The following is a 22,070-nucleotide window of genomic DNA, read 5'->3' on the forward strand; positions in this document are numbered from 1 at the left end:
TACATAATTTAAATAACCAGGGAATGTCTCTGGGCTTGAAACCACCTGCTGGCTTATATTAGCTAATTAATGGTGATTTATCGGAGTTACTAATTTGAGTAGAGCTGATTGCCTTCAGGAATTTTTGTGAACGTTCTAAGAATTTTGATTATAATTATGCTTATTTGATGGGCGCTCTACTTTAAACACTTTAAAAATATTTGCCTGCCACGGTAGAAAAGGATTTCCCCCCTGCTATTAACAAATAAATCACCATGTATGGTTTTGAAGTTCAAATAATACATTCAGATATTTTGTTTCTGGTGGTATCCTATCTCCTTGTGATTCCATCTCATCTTCTGTCTTATAGCAAGGATCATTCATCTAGCCTTCAAATAATGATTGCTGAAAAACAGTACTGATCAGAAACCTTAATCATTTTCACAAAAAGGAATAAAGTAGATTCATTTTATCCAAAGATCTTTGTCATGCTGCTCTGACTCCCATGAACTGAAAGTGTGAATTTAATGGGACAACATCTGAAGTAGAAATATAATAGAACCCTCCTTGTCTATCAGATCTATGTAATTTTGCTCCCCCTCCTTGCCTTGGTGGTCTCCGTATCTCTTAAAGCAATCTTCTCTGAAAATAGCCAAAAATGTTAGCCAATTCTTTTTCTCTGATCCCATTAGTATTTATACTAAACAAAGAATCAGCTCCCCAGATACGGTAGCCAGTAGACATCTGTTAAACACACAATCCTAGAAGGGAGTTTACTCCATTAATAAGATTATTCTTTTGATTTCACTGTGTTGTTATTTGCATAACAAATTACACATTTTTGGTATTACTTTTTTACTGTTAATTTTAGAATACTGTTAGATGCATAATATTATGACATATTTAAAACCAATTCCTATTGCATTACCCACCATAATGATAGCATCCCCTATATATTCACAGTGTTGTGTGCAGAACGGTTTCTCAAATTTAACCTAATCTTCACGAACAAAGAGGAAGACCATCCTGAGCCATGTAAATATACCTGCATGTGATGTAAGATTTTTTTAAGCTTAACTAACTAACTAACTAACTAACTAAAACAACTGGGGAGAAGAAATTACAATTCTAAAGTTCATATAGTTAGCAGGTGATCAATTCAAAATATGCACATGAACTGAGTTGGAGCAAAACAGGAGTTCCTGCCTCCTCTAGCCCCTGTTCACAGTTCCTTAAGTAAATGTGCCTTATTCGTTAAGAATGTTTCCACATTTACTGCTTCCCGAAGGACTTGCTGGGAAGTACAGGGGAATAAATATTACACTATGAAACTGCCACTTTATCAGTATAGCAAATAGGAAAACTGAGAAATGGATAGGACTGAAGTTCTAGCACAAGGTCAAGTGATAGAGCTGAGAATACTGAAACCTATTCTAGCTATAAAGCAGAATAGACTGTTAGACTGTTAAACAGCAATCTATTGTGTTGCTCATTACAAGCTCTCTAAAGCAACTCAACTGGGTTGCCAATATATGGAGGACAGAAATAAACTTTTTCCATTGCTTGTTACAATGGCATTCCAATTTGTGTGTATGCGTGCATGCAGGTGGTATTCATTGTAAGAATATGAAATGGCCAGTGGGGGAAGTCCTTCGGGGTATTTCATATTCTTAAAATGAACACTACATACACAAAATTGAATGCCATTGCAACAAGCAATTGAACAAATATTATTACACTGCATTATTATATTATTAAGGTAAGTGCTGGCTATCTCCCATCCCAAATGAATAATGCCAAAAAAGGCAGCTCATTTGCATCAGGAAAAGAAAATTGTTGAATAATCTTGCAAACAGAATAGCATTTCTCCATTAATCCTGAAAAGTAACTTGTAGTAACTGTGTTACTACCAAACTCTGCTGTAGAGTTCCCTGAATTATACTGCTTTGGACTGTATGTCTTCAATCTACCCATTCTCATTTGTATACTCTCATGAGAATGTAGTTCTCCCCCAGGAATCTGGTTTTCTACACCTTCCAATATCCTTTGATGTGGTGCCTTCTGATCTGTCCATTACGCTACAGATCTCCATCTGACCTCTCATCTATCAAAGTTCTAAATTCACCCTCCTTTTCTAAAGGTTGAAGAAATTATGTCAGAAATGTGATTTATTCCTCCTATATTAGTTCATTAGTAATCTCATATTTTTAAAATCATAACTAAGTAACTTCAGTGCTCACTTCCTATGTCCAGTTCTCAGTTTTGTTCACCTCTACTGGCAAAATTCTGTAAGTGGAAAAACATTGTACAGTTTTTTATCTGAAACAGCCAATATATCATCAATATATGCAACATCATTAATCAAAAATCTGGGCCAAAATCTTTTGGACTAACTCTACCCTGATTATCAAAAGTAAGAAAAACTAGAATGCTATGATCAGCGACTTGGACACGATCTGATAATTATCTAGTAGGCTTGATTGTTGTTGTTTTTAACAGTAAAGGTATGGCACTATCTATAATATGATACTATAATACAGACACTATCATGATCTATTCAGTCAGTCCTCTTCTGGCTGTTTTTATAGACCAGGAAATGCATGTGTCCAACACTGCTGCATAGCTCTCAACTCTCCAAGGATCCTGTCCTCAATTTGCACACATTAAAACATATCAATTTATATGGGACAGATAGGAGACAAAACCACATTGATTGTATCAATGACAGCATTCAGGTCAGAGCTGATCTGAGCAAGCTTGTTGTATGTTTTCCGGGCTGTATGGCCATGTTCCAGAAGTGTTCTCTCCTGATGTTTCATCCACATCTATGGCAGGCATCCTCAGAGGTTGTGAGGTACCTCTGAGGATGCCTGCCACAGATGTGGTACCTCACAACCTCTGAGGATGCCTGCCACAGATGTGGGCGAAACGTCAGGAGAGAATACTTCTGGAACATGGCCATACAGCCCGGAAAACATACAACAACCCTGTGATCCTGGCCATGAAAGCCTTCAACAACAGATCTGAGCAATTTTATCTGCAAAGTGTCACACAAATTATTAACAGCTGGCTGTTGAGTAGTGTGCATTCTCTTCTTGTGGGTTGAAGCATAGAAGGCCACTGACTACTCAAAAAAGCTTAAATAGCTATGTGCAGATGAACAGTAGAAGAAAAGTACAATTTCTTGACTGCCAACATTGCCATGGCTTTCTAATGAGCTCTTACCTATGTTTAGCTTGACATATTTCATGTTTTCTACCATCAACATTTCATAGCCAGATCACCATCATCCCACCCATCAAATAAAATAGCAATATGTGTGGTGCCATATACCATTTTGGGACAGACTAATGGACATGCAATTTTGAGTAATTTGTGACACGGCAGCCTCAGTATGGAAATCTAAGGCAAGAGAATTCAATCACCATCACAAGACCAGTTCTGGAAAGGAGACTGTTAAGCAGTGGGGAGGGTGGTACACCAACATAAACACTTTTCTGTTTCAGCCACCCATCTTCAAATACACATTTGGATTTAGCAAACTGTGGGATGGAGCACCTGATGAAACAGAAGGTATCATGATAGACCATTGCAAGTTCACCTTTCTGTCTTTTACCCCAAGCAACATACAGCTAGGTTTCATATATAGTAAGATTCTGGATTACTGTTGTTTGACCAACTTGCCAATGAGCAGCAATATTTTCAGTCCAAGGAGCCTGTTGCCAAGGCTATCCAGCCTATTTGAAATAGGAGACAGTTTAGTGACAAGAAGCCCCCTGTGGCTCTCCCACCTTCCATTGTGATATAACTGTATATCCACTCCTGATCTTTCTATCTCTTACTGTACTAATGGCTGTTCTCAAGTTTCCTTTTCCTTACCTTCTCTCTGCACAACATATAGTTGTAGTAGGACAAGCTGTTAAAAAGCCAAAAGCAATGCAGATGAAAAAAAGATGACTCCATTGTAATTGGGCCTGCAACCTCAAGCAACTACCTTACATTCCTTAACAAAAGGACATAGAAGAAGCTCTGACCAATTTACATGCAGGTGGCTCAGAACATGCATATATTCATCCCTTAATTTATACCCTGTCTTTTCCTCACACTGGGATTCAAGGCTGCCTACAAAAGCATAATGGTCGATATTTTCCTCTGTAGCTGAAAGGCAGTTCAGAAGGAGAATGCTTCTGAGCATATGCAGTATATTTCCCTCTAACCATGGAGAAAACATTACTGATAATGTGGCTTCCTGCAGTTTGAGTACCAGTGTGTTTAATTGTAGAAATGAATCATTGGCTCGAATCTCCAAGGCTGGAAACATGTGTGAACATATAGGTAAATTAAAGGGCAAGGCAGTGACATTTCCTAATATGTGTTTATGATTAAACACTTCAGCAAGAAAAGAAGAAATGTGAAAAGCAAATTTTGAACGAGCCACATAGCTAGCTATGTTTGCATGTGTAGCTCGGGGAGACAGTGCATTAGGGGTCATGTGGGCCAGCTTTGGAGCAGCCTTTTTAGGTATTCTGAGCAAGATCATAACCTCTGTTGCAGCACCACGCTACCGATCAGAGAAATAGGGGTTTCGTGTTACTTCCTCTGCTCAAGAAACCCAGTGCTTCACAGAGTTGTCATCTGAAAGGAAAGCTCACTGAACTTAGCTGACTACTCCCTGAAGACCAGTTTGCATTTTATTTTATGTAAAGAGTGCTATAAAAATAAACTGCAGAGTTGTTGTTTTGGGTGAGGATGGGATCTAGCAGAGTTGGGTGTTTTTAACAGCAGCATTATTTCCTCCTAAACATCCCCACTAGTCACACTAGCAAAATTCTGCAAGGAGTTATAATAGTGAAATAGTGCTGGTAATTTGGGTTTTTTCATTCTTAATAATTAAATTTTAAAAGTCTGCATTCATACTAGGAGCAACTTAAAATGAAGCAGGATGCCTGTAACTGACATCGTATACTCCTACCAATAAATTTAGCTTTGATTTTGAAAGCATATATTTTTGACTGCTACTGCATATTTCTACCTCTCTTGATATGATAATCTTTCAAGGGTGTTACTGAGGGTCCTTCCAGACAGGCCCTATTTCCCAGGAACTGATCCCAGGTTTTCTGCTTTAAACTGGATTATATGAATCAGCACTACCTGACAATCTGGGATAAACAGAAAACCTGGGATCAGATCCTGAGATATAGGGCTTGTCTGGAAGGGCCCTGAGTCACTAACAGGTAGGAAAACTATTACTGCACTAGCTATATAGTACATACAAAGCAGAAATTTACTATATCTGAGGGTGCATCCAGACAGTGCCTAAAATATGTGAATGGCCATGTTTTTACCCTGCTTTGTCGTAAATTAATCTGTCCAAATTAATCTGGAAAGACCCAGGTCGTCTTTTGTGTCTGGCTATCCTGCTGGAAGGTCCAACAGGGCATCTGGACACACAACCAAGAGCCTTCTGGGGTGTGTGTGAACTTTAATGTGGGCTATTTTAAACCTGATTGGGTGCACATTAAAGACCTGTCTGGAACCGCTCTGTGTCAAGGGGCCAAGTAATTAAAGAAGACTGAAAATGGGGTATTTGACTTACTTTTTAAAATTCTGGGACACAAACCTTGTTTTATAAAGTAACCACAGCAGAGCAAGCTGTAACACAGATGTTATGGAATATCTGGCTATGCCTTAGAAATAATATCTGGCTATCCCTTCATATATTGCTTTAACAATTGTCATGCTTTTCAGAAACACCAACAATAAACTATGGGCTGTATTTCTACACCAGCTGCTTATGGCTTGTCTACATCAGTCCAAAAACCTGGACTTACCCTAAATGGACCAGTGGTGCACCAACCTACAGTGAGTATTTTGATTGCTTTTGGTTTAAACCAACTTTGCCCAACTTTGGAGTTTGCTGGAAAGTCTGGAGTATCCTAGGACTTCAGGGCAATCTGGACTACGGGATCAGGTCCAATTTGGCCTGGCACTATTACCCTTTCCCCACATTTACTTTACATTTTATAAACCCCTGTCTCCACATTTATAAGCACCCAAAAACCTACCAGCCATCAGAAAAGACTGTTTATTTGAACTCAGAATACAATTGTCAGCAGAAGCATTATAGCTCATTAGCAAACTAGAAGGTTTGCCTGTAAGAGGACTATACATAGTTCCTGGTATCTTCAGAAAATCCGGGGAAAGATCCTTATCTAAAAATGGCTATGAATCATTGCAGAGAGTGAGATAGATGAACCAAATATCTATCTTGGTGATATTGTTATTATTAAGAATACTTATTATTCAACTCCATTTTAATATTTACCTTCTGCATGTTTTTAATTGTTTGTGCGAGACACTTTAGGTTTCAATCCTGATAATAATAAAATAATAATAATAATAATAATAATAATAATAATAATAATAATAATAATTCTAAAGTAGATTTTGAATCAATTTGAGTGTGAGGAATATGAGGCAAGAAGTGGCTCGGGGTGGGAGGGGGGATACACAGTGGTCAATAAATATAGATGGACAAATGTTGTAGTAGATATAAATCAACTGTAGATATAAAAGAATAATGCAAGCATTGTATGATACATTATATATCTGCTATGAGATAAAAGTAATTATTGTATGAAAATTTTTAAATTCAATAAAAACTATTTTTAAAAAAGGAATATGAGACAAAGTATGCAAACAAAACTAATTTGCTTATAATTTGAAACAACAATTACAAGCAGAAGGTAAACATCAGATTCTATAAATACTTTTCACTGAATGCTATATAAGCAAAAATCTGCCTGCTTTTAAAATACTCAATTTCATAAAATAACAGTAGCAAAACAAAAGAAAGGATGACATTGGTGGGCTTTTCCTCTATGATATCTGTGGAAACTAACCTATGAAACTGTGATGGAAATATTAGAGTTGTTATGCCTGGAAAAAAAATGCAATGATCATTTCATTCTTCCTGTCTCTTAATGCTCCAGGGTTTTAGAGACGAATAGGAGCAATAAGTTCACTTTGCAGAATTAATGCTGTAATTCTTTATCATAAGAGCAACGCATTACCTCAATCTGATTTTTCTACAAAATGGTTCCAAGTATTTTTAATGATGGCCCTAATTTGTTAACACCTCCTAAATTATTAATCCCCCTTTATATTCAAGTAGTTATTGCATGTCATAACAATGTATCTATGCAAGGAAATTTAATAGTATTTTCTGCATATCAAGAAAAGGCTTGTTTTGCAAAATGCTATTAAAATTGATAATGAGCTAAATATTTGCTGTAGCAAAGGCAGAAATTACTATATCAATCAACCTGGGTGCTCTTATTCAATAAACAAAAATTATCACATTAACCATCTCTAGTTTCAAGTTGTAAAGTGCATGTTTCTTGCACACCTAAGGCTTTGTATCCGTTTTTCCAGTTAACTATATTTGCTTTGTTCAATAGGACATAATATAATCTTTGTTGTAATGATGTGGAAAACATTAAACTGACATATCAATTAAAAGTCATAACAAGTATCTGAACAAACAAAAAAAACACCCCACATCCAATATAAACTTTTCAGCATTTCCCAATTAAGCTGCACTGATTTGGCTTATTAAAACAGCAGGCTGTGTGTGTATGCGCGCGTGTGTGTGTATATATATATATTTCCAGCAGCTTTTCCAGGCTTAAAAAAACTGCATTGAGTTATTACTTTGTTATAACGGAGCCTTTATGGAAAAGAACATTCTTAAAGATAATCCCTTTACTTGCACAAATAAAACAAAGCAAAAATGAAAAGCATATACTTGAAAGTGCCACACTGTATATCTATTCTTCAACTCACCTCCCCCACCCCCATAAAATGCACTTTTAGAACCAGAACACAAGATACTGAACTATACACTACAGAACAGGCACTAAGGTGAATCAATATGTTACTTCAGCTTCTAAAAGCAAAACAACTTCTGGCTCTTAGAAAAATACAAAGAATCTGAAAAGGATTGTTGCAGGAAAAAGTGTGTTTGTTATGGCAGAATTTAGTTTTTGCATCCAACAACTACCCCCAAGGTTGTAGCCAGCCACCCTTGCCACAAACTGGCCATGCCAGATTGAGATAAAACCTCACAAGGAAGAGGTTCAAGTGAATAAGGGGCTTATTCAACCAAGACATTATTTATTGTGTTTTGCCTTAAAAATAATTTTAGTGAAACCTATCATGGATCTAACTTTACGATTCTAGCAAGCTTTACTTGAAAACTAGATTAGAGCTGCAAAAAACTTCAAAATGATTTATGCTGTCTGGATGAACTCTAGAAATAAAAGGCTGTAGAATTGTGTATCTGAGGTCCAGCAAAACTGCTCTCTTTCCCCAAGCAAGAGAGGAGAGGTCAAGTTCTATGTACAGTGGGCCCGTCATACCCAGGGTGGAGCCTTGATTCCAGAATCCCATGCAGATATTTAAAAATGCAAATTATCACATCACATATTAATAAATGCTTCAGCATTTCCACATTGACGTTATCTCTATTTAATAATGGTGCAACAATTCACAGTCAGTAGAAAGTGTGGATCCACAGCCTGCAGAACCAAAGGTCTCACTGTATTCATCGTACTGAATGGTGACTGTTTTGGTCACATTAGTGGACATCATTGAGACTTTTTGTCATCTTTCAATATCATTAACCAGGATATTCTTGGTTGCTGGAATACTGGAGGGACTGAGTGTCTATGGTACAGTATCACACCTTCTTGTTAGTTCATGTATAGAAAGTGGCAATGAGGAGCAATTACAATTTGATATCACTGGCCTATAGGTTTCCAGAGAGTTCTGCCTTATTGTTTGTGTTGTTTAATATCTACATGAATCTTCCCAGAGATATAATCTAGTGCTTTGGAGAAAGATGCAATCATCTTGACTGGTTTTAATTACTTGACTTCAAGGACACATTGGAAATACCATGTGGAATGCTGTCTTAAAGCAACAATGAATTGGATGATGGTGAACAAGATGGGATTAAATACAGATAAGAAGCTGCACTTTATCAGAAGAAATGCTAGCCCAGGGATCAGGATTAATCTCTTCTGAGAGTGCTTCCCCTGAAAGATCAGGTTTATATCTTGGGAGTACAGTACTCTTTTTTCTACAGTGTCCCTGTGGAGAATCTGATGAGGGCATCTGCATCAACTACATTTAATGTGAACAGCTATTATAATTTAATCTAATCTGGCAACCATTATCCATATCTTTGATACACCATGTTTATAGACTACTGCAATTCATTGCATATGTCATTATCTTTGAGAAATATTCAGAAATTTCATTTGGTCCAAAATGGTGTACAACACTATGATCATAGTGATCTAATTCGGAAAGGTATGTGCAGGTTGCTAGTTGTTTTCTGGGACCAATTCGAAGTATCAGTTTAACATACAAAGCTGTTAGTGTTCTAGGGCCTGGCTATCTGATACTTTTTATGAACCTGTATAGTCATTAAGGTCAGCAGGAGAGATACTTTTCTCAGACCCTACTTCATGACTTTTTCTCATGGCACACAAACAGATTCAGAAATGTATTCCCTCAGGAGTGAGTACAGGACATTTTTTTAATATTGTTTACTGATTTTAAAAAACATTTAAATGATTCTCAAAATATTTTATGGATTGTTCAGCTACAGGGTGATAAAGACAAGGACAAATAGACTGAGAGACAGCTTTTATCCTAGAACTGTAACTATATTGAACTCCATGGTTTGGCATTGATGTGGCATTAGGGGCTGTGCAGTGGTGGTTGGAGTGTGGAGGGATAGATGTTTTATTTTTGTGATGTGTACTGGGGAAAGCATTTAATTTCGTTGTACAATGTACAATGACAATACAGTTATTCTATTATATTAATTTTTGATTTGATTTATTTTATATGCCATCTTGTTTGTTTTCAGAATTGTGAACCAAAACAATATAACTATACAACACAAGAAAACAAGAAGGTATGATAACAAAATAAAATAAAATGTATTATGTGCACTTGTATTAATTTGGTGGGAATTATGCTTGAGGCTGGACTCAGATGACATTGGCTTGGATGTTGTCTTTCCATAAATGGAAGTCTGCTTGGGGAAAACTTTTATTGGTAGAAGAAATAGGCTTAATTTTTGCTGATTCCGGTTCCCCCATTTAGCAATGTGATCTTCTCCTAAATCGACTCCTGCTAGATTCTTGTACTTGCCTTTTAAAGGCCCAGCATTATTTTTATATCAGCATAGTTAAGGGGCAGAAGAAGGTCTGGAGGAGTTATACTCAGAGTGTGAGAGCAAAGGAAGAGCTAGATCAGTGGTTTTCAACCTGGGGTCCCAGATGTGTTTGGCCTTCAACTCCCAGAAATCCAAACAGCTGGTAAAGTGACTGGGATTTCTGGGAGTTGTAGGCCAAAAACTTCTGGGGATCCACTGGTCTAGAGAAACAGCTGTGGAACCAGGTGGGAGGAAGACTATGTTGGATAATCCAGAATGTTGGATAAGCAAGATTCTACTGTAAATTGTTTTATCATTAAAAAAAACCTTAAAGACTGCACGAAGTTAGGCTGCAATCAGGGCTGGCCCTAGGTAATTTTTAAGTGTAAGCGAACATAATTTTGGCACCTCCCCCCCCAAACCAATCATTGAAAAATAAAAGCGCTGGATAAGTGAAAATGTTGGATAATAAGGAGGGTTTAAGGGAAAGCCTATTCAACACCAAATTACATTATGATTTTACAAATTAAGCACCAAAACATTATGTTTTACAACAAATCAACAGAAAAAGCAGTTCAATACATGGTAATGTTCCTACTTATTTACAAATTTAGCACCAAACATTGAATTGGGATATAGGGTAGTGTGGACTCAGATAACCCAGTTCAAAGCAGATATTGTGGGTTATTCTGGTTTGATATTCTGGGTTATATGGCTGTGTGGAAGAGCCCTGAGGCAGCCTCGCCGGAAGTGGTGGTGCATGCACATGCCAGCCGCTTCACCCGGCGGGAGGCAGCCTTGTGAGTGAAGGTGGGAGGGGAAGGCCTGCTCATGCACTTGCGGCGGGAGGGAAATCTCTGGCCGCAAGTGCACGAGCAGGCCTCCCCCTCCTACCTTCCTTCCCAGGCGTGAGCGAGTGTGCGCACGTGGGAGGGGGAAGGTGAGGCACCCCCAGAGGTCATGCCCCCTCCCAGCGGGGGGGGGGGAGAAAAACAAAACAAAAAAGAAGCTGCTCATAGGGCACTTGGAGGCACCTCAACTGCGCCCCCAAGAGGATGGTGCCTTCAACAACCGTAGTTCGGTAGGCATAGTTTGCCTACCGGTTGAACCGCCCCTGGCTGCAACATATTTAAAATACAAATTAACACTTATGGAAACCTCTACTCCTGGAAGCCCTCCTGGAGTTGTAGGCCAAAAACATCTGGGGACCCCAAGCTGAGAACCACTGAGCTAGATCATTAGGTTTGGAAGGTATACGAGATATACTGTACTTACTATGAAATATATGCCCTATAAGAAGGCTACCTCTCAAAGCAGGGCAAAATTGACATGACACCAATACTTTGGATTGCCTTCCCCACTTCCAACATCTGTAATCTCTGATAGATTTTATTTCACAGAAACCTAACCTAGAATCTAATTTTTTTTTACTATGATTACATCAGTGTATTTGCTTGGGGCTTTTCTCACATTGGCTTCAAAATATTGATGGGAAGAAAGTTCTCATGATGCGTTTTTCACTGCATTACTAACAGGTTACGTATTTGAATCACACTCAAATAAGAGCTTAACTAAACACCCAATAAAGGATGCCTATTTATGGAAGCCAATATTAAAATATTTTTGACAAACAGAAACAAGCAGGAAAAATTGGAACTACTACACTCGACTACTGCTTTAAACTGAAAAAAAATATTACTCATTGCTCCTTTCTGCCAATTTGACAGCTGCCAATAGGAAGGCTTGATTTCTTTATCCAACTTTCAGAAAAGGAACATTAGTCTCTTCAGAGAAAGATCTGATGTGAGAGAGCTGCATTGCCCCCAACTGTATTACTGCATTCTTGAGCTGCAGAGTATTCATTTGCGGGCACAGAGGCAGCCAGTGGGAGGGTATTGATTGGAGTATAATGTCATGTGAAGCAGCGAGAGTAAGATGAAAAAGTGTTTTCTGCTTAATGGGTTGGTATTAAGTAGGTGGGAATGGCTTCTAATTAGCCAACAATTGCTGTGTTTCCCAGTTTCCCTCCTTCTGTCGGCCACCAGCTGCCAATCTCCCTCTCCCCTTTTTTTGTATGTGGAGTTCATTGCTCACTGCAGTGAAAGCCTTTGTTTAAAAAAGAGGGCTCCCAGGGTCTCAGCTGCCGGGGTACAGCTTGCTGCCTGCGATGAGTAGCAACTGTCAGTTTATTTTATCTCAGCCTTTTCATCATTCTGCTGAAACTGGTCGAGTGAAACCACCTGAGAGACCTGAGGATTCAGTACCTACAAGTCATTAGCCAGGACTGCTCAGACTCTCCCCACACAGCAAGTCAACTGAATGCAGCCTGAAATACAGTCCACTTTAACCCCATGTTTTCCTATGGGCGTCTGAGATTATTACTTGCATCATTTTGTGAAAGAAAACATTTCGTTAATTCACCTTTAATAAAATTAGTATGAAAAATATTTTCTAATACCACATAGTATCAGAGCTAGTGTAAGCACTTGAGGGCTTTAAATATATAGAGTATATGTACATATATGCGCAATGCCTTATCCAAATCTTTTTCATGTGAAATGCTTTCTTGCATGTAAATTATATACCAGAACACAAATTTTTCAGTCAATAATACTTCCATTATTCATTTTTCCATTTCTCTAAATATATTTTGATTCTATAATTTTGTGGGTTGAAATATGTATAGGCTATAATGTAATTATAAGGTGTTTCTGATGTATAATAGAACACATTTTATTTTGTAAGGATACCATATTTAGCCTCATTTATGTCATATTATATGCATTTTATAATTTCTTGATAGCTGCCTTGGATTGTTCATCAAATTAGGCATCAATTTTTTACAGAATGAGAATCACAAGAGCAATAAAACCACAATTTATTACAAATCATATGTACTTTCATTTTAAACATGAATGATTGTGTAAAAACATACCGGCTTCAAGGAAAGTACATATGATTCGCAACAAATTGTGGTTTTACTACTTTTGTGATATGTTTAAAATTATCATCAGGAAAAATCTTTACAGTATATAATGAATAACCTGTTGCTTTCCATATTAGTATTAGTAAAGGTATCCCTATTACTTGGTAGGTGATTCCCATGTGATGACAACATGACAATAACTTTCTAACCTCTGTGGTTTAACTTAACAATACATCGAAATAAAAGTGTCTTGTCTTTTGCTTAGCAATGGTTCTGAAAGAAATTGCATATCTGTAATTCCGCTTGAGTGCCATATACATACATATCATTTACTATAACTATAAAGAAATTAGGAAACTAGGTAATTTCAAAGATTAATAGAAACTATTATCATCATCATTATTGTTGATATTATTGCTATTATTTACATTTACTTAACAAGACCTTTTGGGGATCATATTTTAGACTACTGGCTCAGTTGGTCTGGATCATCCAATATAATTTATATATAGTAAAATGCCATTAATAAAATATATGTGTACATTGTGCATTCATTCCAACACATAGTCCTTAAATATTAAATAGCACCCAAATATGCTCTGGGGTTGAAATGCCAGGATGAAACTGACAGAAGGCTAGAAGTACCTACTGGGAAACTGCATAATCTTTATTATTTTAAACTTGTAAGGTGATAAGTTTGCTTCTGGGGAAGCACTACTCAAAATGTTGTGCTTTTCTTAGAATTGAGTCAGAATACTGCTGGTCCAGCATCTTCACCTCATAGTCATGGTTCCTCTATGTAGCTAAGACATTCTAATCTTGAATTTTCTCTTGGTTAAAGTGATAGACATGGAAGACTGAGAAACCGGCAATGGTTGGTGTCACTGAAATACGAGCTGATGAGTGCAACTTAATCCATGTAAAATTAAGGGCAAAGGCAGATAATTGTTTGCAAAGTTTGCAAAGACTATAACCAGCAATGGCATTTTACCTGTCCTGCCCACTGTACTATTTCTAGGTGCTGTCAGACATTCATTGCTACATCTAATATTTGCAAATGATCAACAAGGATACAGCATAGTCTCTAGAGACCTGAGGTATAGTTGCTAATTCACACTTGACGGGACCTTAATATTTGTACAATCATTGATAAAGAAAAGTTATATTCAGCATATGAAAATGCAACATGCCCAGATGAGGGGCAGACTGCAAGAATCCTAGTTTTACACTGCCATATAATGCAGTTCTATGCAATTAAATTGCATCCTGAAATTGCATTATATAACAGTGTAGATCCAACTTAAGATTCATAGACATATAGTGGGAATAGGAATTGTGCAGTGTTACAGATCTTGTTGAATGGCAACTTCTAGCAATCCTAGCCAATGGTGAGTGATGTTGGAATTAAAGTTCCACAACAACTGGAAAGCTACATAACTCTCAACTCTGCTCCATATAGAGCAGGCATGGGCAAACTTTGGCCCTCCAGGTGTTTTGGACTTCAACTCCCACAATTCCAAAAGCCTACCTGCTGTTAAGAATGGTAAGAATTGAAGTCCAAAACATCGGGAGGGGCGAAGTTTACCCATACCTGATATAGGGTCACTCCCAAACTATTTTTCTTATAAAACGTATCAGATCCTAACTGCCATACTTTAATCATGTTCAGCACAACCATAATACTCTGATAGGAAAGGTGAGAAATGTAGAGGTGCTAAAATAACAAGAGATACACAGAACCTTGAAAGACAGATAAGTAGGAAAGAGGATCTCTGAATCTCCCACAGTGCTGGGTGTAGTGTTCAAAGATGAGAGAAAAGATGCTAGATAGGTCCTTCTCTTCAAATGAGTTGGAGGTAGGAGAAAAGAAGGTTGACAGTGAATCATGAGAAAAGGGTGCTTCTCCTGATTTCATATTCATAATATCCTTTCCATTAAACAGCCATTCATATCAATTATAAAGAGTTTGGGTCTCTATAACTTATACAAGCCCAGTCCAGTAGTGGGAAACTTGGGATCACAGAACTTCTTGTCCCAAGAAAGGAGATCTCTGAAAGTGTGGATAAGATAGAACCACAGGTTAAAAATTCATTTCTGTGAGTCTCAAAGATAGCAAGGAGATCGTTCCCTCCTCTCTCACAAAGAACATTGATCTAATTCTATGTGGATGTGTTCTCTCAGAGGGCATCCTTTTCCATGTCAGCTACATCAGTGGCTCACAACCTGCAGTTTCCAGATGTTTTGGGCCTGCTGCTCTGCTGCTGCTCAGTCGTTTAGTCGCCTCCGACTCTTCGTGACCTCATGGACCAGTCCACGCCAGAGCTCCATGTTGGCTGTCGCCGCCCCCAGTTCCTTCAAGGTCAACCCAGTCACTTCAAGGATACCATCCATCTATCTTGCCCTTGGTCACTATTTTGTCAAGGTTGGCCATTGCTCTCCTCCCAAGAAGTAAACATCTTCTGATTTCCTGGCTGCAGTCTGCATCTGCAGTGATCTTCGCGCCTAGAAATATAAAGTCTGTTTGTCACTGCCTCCACATTTTCTCCCTCTATTTGCCAGTTATCAATAGGTGTAGTTGCCATGATCTTGGTTTTCTTGACGTTTAACTGCAACCCAGCTTTTGCATTTTCTTCTTTCACCTTGGTGATAAGGCTCCTCAGCTCCTCCTCACTTTTGGCCATCAACTCCCAGAAATCCCAGCCAGTTTACCAGCTGTTAGGATTTCTGGGAGTTGAAGGCCAAAAACATCTGGGGACCGCAGGTTGAGAACCACTGAGCTACCTGAAGTACAAAATTACCCCTTTTGTACAAGTTGAAGGAGTGGTAGGAAATAGTATTTTTTTTCTTTACTGGTTCATATTGAGAGATAAAGGAGAATCACAAAAGTGAAACAGTAGAAGGAAAAAATAAAAAGAAAGACATGACAGAAAGAAAGGAATAGAAAACGGGTGGCTAAACCCAATGCATATTTTGGGCTCTAGCTGCACTCACAGCCAGGGGAAGCCCACAACTAACTTTTCTCAAGTGTTATTGGATCTTCAGAAAAGAGTCACAATTCCTGGCACAGATTATAAATGAACAAATCAGCATCAGGGAAATATTTCAACAAAATTAACACCCTTTAAGTATGCAGTTCATGGCGCACCCAACTATTAAAAAATGCACTAATGAACCACCGTGTAAAGACAAAGTTATAAATGAAATATTAAAAAGATGAAAGAAGCTTTAAAAATGTATGCAGAATTGAAGGGATAAAGCATTTAATTGAAAAGTATAAAATAGGTATAGGTGATGTTTTAATGTTAATATGGAAAATAGCAAAGGTGGCATAATTTGCAATTAACACAAAAACGAGAATAACTGTTTGTACCTTTTACTATAAAGGGATAATAAAAATGCCAGAACTGATGGGCACACTTAACTATATAACTACTTATTAATTAAACACATGCTGGAGTAACAGAATGAAATAAATGCCTTTGAATTAAAATCATTCTTTATCCCTATAACACTGTGAGATACCAAGAATTTCTCCCCATAAAAGCATATCTATTCCATTTCCTTTTCTGAGTAAGTGGGATAAATTTGAGCATATTTTTTTTCCTTTCCAGGGCTCCCAAATTCCATAGGGATATGACAATTAAGGTAGCTTAAGAAAAATAGAACAAATACAGCAGTATGTAAATGGATAAAAACATAAAAATGAAAATTTAATTTAAAAACAGGACAGTAAGTGAAAATTTAACACTCATCCAGTTAGAAGCTTGTTCTGTAATACGAAAGATTTGTCCCTAAAGTCCTGCTTGAATAAAAAGTTGTTTGCCTGCTACCACTGAGGCTCCAGCTATACTGACCATATAATGCTGTTTCAAACTGCACTATATAGCAGTGTGGATAGGAACAAAGACAACAGAGCAGTAGGAAAAGGCTACTCCTTGGGAAGAAACAGTGGGTTGCAATGATCACTACTTTTCCCTGTTAAAGTTTCTGACTCATGTTTTTCTTGACAGTCTATCCATGTCAGGTTTATCCAGACAGATGTATCTATAAGACAGTTCTCCTGAAAGATGGAATACGTATTTATGTAAGAGTAATGCTTAATTTCAGCCACATGATCCTCAATTCAAGAATAACCGCATTTAAGAAACCATTCAGTGGTGTCAGGCAAGCCATCTGACATTGGAAATAATAAAGGTTTTACAGATGTTTCTAATTTGTTTTCTTCTGTGGATGTTGTGGAGAAGACCAGCACTCTGATACACAAAACCATAGTGAGAACGCTCCATCCTATTGGCAATATGAGAATAATGTTAGCGTACTTTAAAGATCTACACTACAGATTAATGAAAGTGGATTGAATTCTGCAAATCTATATATATAAAAGAGTGATGGCATCAGGGCAGTGGACAAAACAACAAACTACAGGCCCCCCAACCTCGAAATTTGACAACACAACCCATCATTCACGGCTCTAGGTTGATACAACAAAAAGAAAAGAAAAATAAAGTCCTAATTACAGGGAGAGGAATAATAGTTTTTATCCAATTGCTGCCAGTTAGAAGGCTAAGCTCCGCCCGCTTGGTCTCCTAGCAACCTACTCAGCCCAGGGGACAGGCACAGTTAGGCCTCACTTAGGCCTCTTCCACAGATTATCAGATTTTAACTGGATTATATGGCAGTGTAGACTCAAGGCCCTTCCACACAGCTATATAACCCATTTAGAATCTTATATTATCTGCTTTGAACTGGATTATCTTGACTCCATGCTGCCATATAATCCACTTCAGTGTGCATACTAAACATAAAGACTACCATACAACAGACATTCAATACCACCACTACCTCAACAATTTCTCACCAACACCACCAGAAAATGCCACAGCAACGCGTGGCTGGGCACAGCTAGTACAATATATAAGAGCTGATTAATCTTCTCTCTCTATCTGTACAAAATAAAAACAACAGAAAATGTTTATTTTGCCACAATTGTTACTTTAGCAGTGATAACCCATTTATCAGGCACTTGAGAAAAGCCGAATGCTCTACTCTAATAGACCTAAAAGTAACACTTCTGTTTAATGAAATGCCCATAGTATACATTAACTAGCATGGGTTAGTGGTTGAGCACTGAACTATGACTCTGGAGACCAGAGTTCAAATTCCTATTCCGCCATGGAAACCTACAGGGCAACCTTTGGCAAGTCATATCCTCCCAGCTTCTGAGGAAGGCAAAGACAAACCTATTCTGAACAAATCTTGTCTGAACAAAACCCTTGATAGGTTGACTTTAGGGTTGCAATAAACTGTAAATGACGTGCTTCTTAGCGGGGGGTTGGACTAGATGGCCCATGAGGTCTCTTCCAACTCTACTATTCTATGATACTGTCAGGACCCAGGCTGCAGAGCACCAATAACCATGCGCAGAGGCCAGAAACTATCTAATATCTTTATTAAAGGAATATATAAAGTTAATAAAAACAAGTGAAGAATATAGTTCAGAAGTAGACCTTTCAGGAAAGGTCAAATATAGTCCAGGAAAACAATGTCCAATATGAGATATTAAAGTCCAAAGTTATAATCCAATAACCGAAACACACACCTTGCCAAGCAAAGCGTGGGGAAATGACAGGGTCCTTTAGTCCAATGGAGCTTGGCAACAAAGGCTGGAAGCAAACTAGATGCTTGGCAAACAAGACTTGATACGTGGCAACAAGAGGCAAGAAGCAAGAACGAGGGCCGTGGCAAGATCCGAGGACAAGGCAGGCTTGAAACTGGAACAAGGTCCGAGGGAACTGGAGTAGTCCACACACAATCTACTCCCGAAGCTGACGAATTGACTCCGCAAGGATTTCTTTGTGGCAAACACCTATATAGGATCTTGTTTTCCCGCCAAGGAACACTTTCTCTGGGGAACAAGAAACGAAACCTATACTGTGTCCAGATGCATGACTCCTTAAAGTTTCCCAAGGGAAACAGACTTAATCAGCTAATTGTCTGGCAGCTATCCTGGCGCTCCGGCGAGTCGCCTCTCGAGCGCCTCTATCTTGATTATAATAATCCCGGCGAGAAAATGGGGGAGATTTCTGCTCAAGGCTTGTTTGGCTGACTTTTTGTGGGCAAACATCTTGCAGGTGCAAGGGCTCCAAATCTGGCAGAAACGGTGGGAAACCCAAGTTTTCCTCTTCATCTGCTACAATAGTACTAGGAACGGGACTACATGGCCCATGAGTCATCACAGATTCTATGATTCTATGAAGGCACACAACAGTAACAGTTTACATGAGAAAAGAAACAAAATTATTTTAAAATTTAGTGGAAATACTTTGCCAGTGAAGGAAGGAGTCATGGATTATCTGTATCATCACAAAGCAGGCATCTCTAGGTAGTATTTATGCCCCTGAATCTTCCAGACTCTCTGGGCCCACTTTTTTTTCTGGCAAAGCAACAACAACAACAGTGGACTGCCTTTCCTGGAAGCTTCCAGGAGTAGAGGTTTCCATAAGTGTTGATTTGCATTTTAAATATGTTGCAGCCTAACCTCATGCTCTCTTTAAGTTTTTTTTAAAAAATAAGGATAAATCAACTTATTGTCACTTCTAATTTTATTTGTTTAGGTATATTTTGACACTTGCTGTTTTTCTCTCCCAGAGGCAGAAAACTTGGTTTAGTCCTACTCAGTACTGTAGCCAGGATTTTAATTCGGGGGTGGAGGCTGGGATTTTGGTTCGGGGGGGGGGGGGGGCTGAGTCTGAGTGAGAGAGGATCTACCCTAGCAAACCTTTTGTATTGTTATCCCAATACCCCCATGCATATGGGATATATTGAGCATGGTGATCAGATCATGATATGAATAAACATAACAGTTTAAATAATAAATGTAATGCCTTCTCATGGACCACCCTGAGAATTTCGGGGGGGGGAGGGCTGAAGCCCCTCAAGCCCGCCCCCCCCCCCCCCCCGGCTACATGGCTGGTCCTACTCCATTTCCCCATCTCTAATATGTTAATTTGAAGTTGAACATGAAGTATTATATTATGCATGACAGCATAATCTTCACTGATTCAGCTAAATGCATAAAATGAACTGGGAGTACTAAATTGCAATTGATCTTTCTAAATTAACATCCGAGTTAAATTTATGATTATTTATACAAGAGAAAAATACAAAACAGGAAAAGATGTCATACGATTCATTGCTCTCCATCATACCCCCACTGTTTAAAACAGATCCTTGCTCATTTATTCTATTTTAATTCTATTAAATAATCAGATTTCATACATGGTTTGTGCTCAGTATGTATAATCCTCTTCTATACACTATTAGACCAGTTTGCTAATTCCCAAACATGTAATTTAGATCCTTCCTTTTCTCCCAACAGATTACACATTTAAAATCTTTTGAACTTTTTTAGGAACATTCACTCAAAACTGAGATTTTTTTATGGTTCTTTATGAAAAGTCCCTTATTGGTACTTTCTTACCATGATTGCAAAACATTTCATGCTTATCACGATGATGTGTTTTCGAAAGTCTTTATTGATAAACTTATTTCTGAATTATTAACAAATTAATACTTCTCCAATACTTTCCCTGCTACCCTCCAGCCATGGAAGAAACATTTAGGGGAATTGTCACAGCAAAACCACAAGAGAGTGGAGAGTGGAAAGTTACAAAGGTGTTCCTGTGGATCTCTCACACTACTTTGGGATTTTCAGGATCTGGGCCATTATATATAATAGCTATTATTGCTGTTTTTAATGAGCACTTAGCTCCATTGTTAACAAGCTGTGTTTTTTGCATTTCATTATTATTTGGCACCACTGTTTAAATTGCATATCACTCTAACTCATAAAGTTAAAGCTTCATGCATCTGAGTAAGTGGGCTCCAGTTTGAAAAAGTTTATGATAACATTTATCAGGTTTAGGTCTACTCAGAAGTCCTATAGACTAAATTAAACATTTTCCCAGGTTTGTAGTTAAAAATCTTCATCTCAGTTGTTTTACCTGGGTTGTTTCAGAACCCTGGTAAAGTATTTACCCTGAATGTCAATTCCCCCAAAACAACTACTTTGTTCAATTTTGTCTTTATCACCTGTCTGTTTACTATAGTATATACTATAAAATGGTTGTTTTAAATGCAAACTCCATCTTGTTACTCTTTCTTTCTACAGCACAGTGAGGAAAAGGTTTGAGGAAAGCATGAGAAAAACTGTCACGTCCCTCTTTCTCCTTCCTAAACCATGTCCTTCTCACACAGACCACATGCCCCAGAGCAGATGCCACTGCAGTAGTTATCATCATATGTGATAAATGAAAAATGATAATTTCCAATGTATTGATCTCAAAGCTATGCATATCTAAGTTTTAGCATAATTCAATAGTTACCTTTTATTAGGAAATCCCACCTACCATGATATGGACGTTTACATTGATTCAATATATATTCCATTTCATATTTCATATTTAAAAATGTATGAGACTGAAACTTCCTGATTATGGTCATAAGAAACATTTTCTCTGAACACAATGTGCTGAGAACTTCTGTTTTTGGGTATTTAAAAAAGAAGGCAAAAATAGATTTTGAAATAGCCGAATGGGAGATTTATTAGTGTAATGATAAGGATAGGTTTTTGTTAGATACTAGTTCTATATGGTGTGGTGTCAGAAGTCATGGGTAGTGGTTCACAGGTGGGAATGCGGAAGTGGCAGGACAGGGGAAATAATACTTGTATTTTGATTGCTGAATTTGAAAGATTGTATGTTGTTGTGGCCACAGGTGCAGGTGAAATGTCAGGAAATAATGCTACTGGAATATGGCCATACAGTTTGAATAACTCACAGCAACCCAGTGATTCCAGCCACGAAAGCCTTTGACAACATATTGTATATTGTTGTTTCCCCCCGTCATATATCACAACAAAATTTGTACAAAAAG

The 22,070-nt window shown here is 37.9% G+C and overlaps 1 protein-coding gene and 1 long non-coding RNA gene across 5 annotated transcripts in view; one reads left to right on the forward strand and one right to left on the reverse strand.

Moving 5' to 3' along the window:
• ttc29 (tetratricopeptide repeat domain 29) overlaps nt 1-22,070 on the reverse strand; it is a 107,077-nt gene that overhangs the window by 10,536 nt on the left and 74,471 nt on the right. The gene's annotated exons all lie outside the window — the stretch shown is intronic.
• LOC103279030 (uncharacterized) lies at nt 5,132-13,583 on the forward strand. Its single transcript, XR_506500.3, has 4 exons — nt 5,132-5,213; nt 5,728-5,841; nt 9,920-9,967; nt 12,411-13,583. It is a non-coding gene; the product is annotated as an uncharacterized LOC103279030 (long non-coding RNA).

This window comes from Anolis carolinensis, chromosome 5 (genome assembly GCF_035594765.1).
Source record: "Anolis carolinensis isolate JA03-04 chromosome 5, rAnoCar3.1.pri, whole genome shotgun sequence".
Classification (NCBI taxonomy): Eukaryota; Metazoa; Chordata; class Lepidosauria; order Squamata; family Dactyloidae; genus Anolis; species Anolis carolinensis.